Genomic DNA, 3,459 nt, shown 5'->3' on the forward strand with positions numbered 1-3,459 from the left:
CTGTCGAACTTCGCTTCCATACACAGATGGCATTGATTAACATAAGAGGCAAGTTCTTCCGTGTGCTGAGATGAGCGTTGTTTGTTAGCCGATTGTATTTCTCATCCATTGTAGCCGGAAATGGTCGGACGTGGTGCGGGCGGCTATAGTCACAATGTTTATATTACGGCGGCGTTTGGATGGGACGTACTTGATGTTGATGTCGATAGCATCAGAGACAAAGTCGTCATCGAAATAGACGCGGCATTTGCGGTCACTTTAACCTTGAGCGTGCTAAGGCGTAAGGGACTTCATTCACATCTCATTAATCACAAAGTTTACGAGTAAAGTATCGCAAAGCGGCGAGTATCGCCACTCATCGATGCAACTGGCTCTTGTTGCAACTGACAGCTTTTGTTGACAACAAAAACATCGAATCTATTAGCGATAGTTCCGTTTCGTGAACACAGCTGGCCGACAGTGTAAAGCTGGCGTACTAAACGTAGAAAGCGAGACACGATGCGATAATATTAATGATCAAGAAAAACAAGGGAAGTTCCCTATATACATATATAAAATTACAAATGATACGACACAATGTGTATCGCTTATCGTGTGTTCTCACTTGTTCTTACAGCAGACGTCTGCGCTGCATTTTCGAATAGTACTCCTCGGTGTTATGCAATAACGTCTATCGACCTACATAAACTCGTTTAACATAGCACCTACGCGGTAGCTGAGGTTTTGCTGATGCAAATTAAAGTTAGAGGAAACTTGCGCCCATCGTTACGTGAATGCACACACGCACACACACACACACTGTTACCTGCGTCGGCGTTCGGCATAAAGAAAGCAAGAAGGTTATACTTGACAAAAACTGACCAAAATAAATATTATCGTTACTTGAAGAGTGCACTTGTGGGTATTCCTTCATTGGTTCGCTAAAACAAACATTTTTAAATTCCTATTTCAAAAACGCCTTCGTGAATACACACACACGGAGCTTTTTGTTTTAACAGTTGGCTTACATCGTGTTTTTAATACTTTAGCCGACACTGCAGTTACACTAACTGTACTTAGATCAAAACAAGGATGCTCACAATCCTCAAGGATGCAACTGAATAGCGCTTTTACTGCTACGTCTGTTTTGGGTTTGTTTTTAAAAAGAGATGTGTACACGGAAGTTGCTTTTCTATCCCTCCATGCTACTGCTAATCTCATCGTAATTAGAACAATTATTATCTATTGTGATCCTCTTTATTCTCAAATCCCGCCTTTCTTTAAGGGATTTGTTCATCGTGACAACGAACAGCGCTTGTTTTTATAGAAAAGTTAAAGTTAAGGTAGTTCGAATTAACGTGTAAAACTGTTGTGACTGAATAAGGGATTTTTCGAGTCGTCATTGTGGACAGTAAAACAGAATTACTGTGGTCCTACACACGGGCACACACACACAGATATATATAAAGCCGCTCACACTTAGAGACAAACAAACAGGCAGGCAGGCAGGCAGGCAGCCAGCCAGCCAGCCAGCCAGCACTGTCGAGCAAAAACAATTAGTTATGCTTGAACATTGCGATCAGGCGACCAAACAAGCGGACAAGCAACTAAGCCCAGACAAAGCCCATTCTTTCTGCTGGGCCTCTCCTGTGCTTGCCTCCAGTGGCCCCAGCAGCATGATGCAATGCGATGGGTGTGAGTGAATGCTTGAGAGTCTGTTATGGGCTTCTGCTGTTAAAGAGCGCAGGTTTACTGCTGGCCACAGTTATATACCTACCGTGGCCCGCCGTTGCCTGCTGGTATTCAGAACAAACAGTAACAAGATAGCTGGTGAAAACGCGAGTAGGTACTACTGATTGCAGAGTTTGCACATGGCGTCGGAGCTGATGGACAACGACATCTACTAAATAGCCATTGTGCTAATAATAATAGTAATAATATAAAGGTCGAAGTGACATAGATGTGACAAGTACCAGGATAAATCCTGCTACTTTCCTGACATATCTTGAGCGGATTCTGACTATGTCGCGGCGTCACAGAACATTTTGTGATTCGATTGGTTCACTGTGCCTCTACTATAACCGGAGAACAGCCACCATTCGTTGTAATACTGAGTTATGCATGGAATACTTAATCCAGATGATTATCTGGGTCGGATCCAGATTACCTCCATATGTTACACGCTTTATTGTTCGCTGGAAGAACGCCTAACGCCACGCGCTGCCATGTACAAACGGTTGCCAATTAGCTTTATTGAAAATTTAATCGAGGATTGTATGACGAGACGTTCTATCTAGCAGTGTCTAATAGTAGATTCACGTGCCTTTACAGATAAAGCAGCGGGCGGGCTTCTCTCAATCTAACTCACATGCTAACCATTGAATGTATTACGAGTGTTTTGTTCTAGTTAATAGGTTACCAAAATCAGGTTTGCCCGCACTAGTCGTACTAACCTAATGCTAGTAAGAGGCCTGTAATACCATGTTTGCCCAATACGCTTTGTGCTAGCTCGAAAGAAAGGTGACCAAAACGAAATTCATTGCACACCGTCTCCCCACACATATATATATATAAGAACGTCTTTTAAGTGGTATTTATTGATCGATCTTCAGAATGGACAAGCAAAACCACTGGCTGTTACAATATTGATTGAGTTAGTTCGAATTTCTTGGCGATGCCTGTTGGTCAGCAGTAATAACAAGTGTACAATGGTGCTTTAAATGGGACAGCGTTAAAACGTTGATGGTCGTAGTGTAAGCGCAGGCAACCGAAAGGTCGATTCCGTTCGTCTTTTAGGGTGGCCATTGGCCCTAAAGCAATTATGTAAATATAATAGTTGGAAGGACAAATTCTTGTGCGAATTAAGCGCTTCCGCTTACCGTTGGCTATTCGCAGTTGTCGTTCGACAATGGCGCTTGGCGAAAGTGTCGACAAAGACGCCACACCAGCGCGCCACCCGACGGCGAAACGTGTGCTCCAAGCACTGACTCAAGGAAAACAAGAATAGATATATGTACATATATATATATATATATATATATAGGGAAAATAACGCTGTCATAGAGCAGTGGCGGCAGTCACGGCGCTTCGTTGAATATTCTCAGAGTTATCGAGAAGAACAGACGGACAAGTGTTGTGTTCTGACTTCGAGTGGAGGAGAAACATTTGATTCGTTACGACAACAGCGCTACGGCGAAGATAACAGCAAAGGTAAAGCCTACCACTGTGCGGTCGACGGAACTGTTACTATTATAGTTCGCTTTTCCCTAATGAGTCCTCAACGGTTTTTGCCGCGGCGTGTAACGACGCCAGGCAAGCTGCGAGGTAAAGCCGCGTTGGAATTATAGCAAATATTACTAACACGATCGGACAACTGACTATTAGTACGCAAAAGGTGCGGGTCTAAGCTCACTCCATTTGCTTGCCATTTTTTAACCATCCGATTATATATGTATATCGACGAGACGATAATGTAATAGA

At 43.2% G+C, this 3,459-nt stretch overlaps 1 long non-coding RNA gene across 1 annotated transcript in view; it reads right to left on the reverse strand.

Moving 5' to 3' along the window:
* The window catches only part of LOC147754604 (uncharacterized), a 15,776-nt gene extending 12,854 nt beyond the window's left edge, over positions 1 to 2,922 (reverse strand). Inside the window, exon 1 of the long non-coding RNA XR_015316641.1 lies at positions 2,859 to 2,922. This is a non-coding gene — a long non-coding RNA (uncharacterized LOC147754604). The remainder of the gene's footprint in view (positions 1 to 2,858) is intronic.
* Positions 2,923 to 3,459: the final 537 nt, after the last annotated feature.

This window comes from Varroa destructor, unplaced genomic scaffold (genome assembly GCF_002443255.2).
Source record: "Varroa destructor unplaced genomic scaffold, Vdes_3.0 BEIS01000007.1, whole genome shotgun sequence".
NCBI classification, from domain to species: domain Eukaryota; kingdom Metazoa; phylum Arthropoda; class Arachnida; order Mesostigmata; family Varroidae; genus Varroa; species Varroa destructor.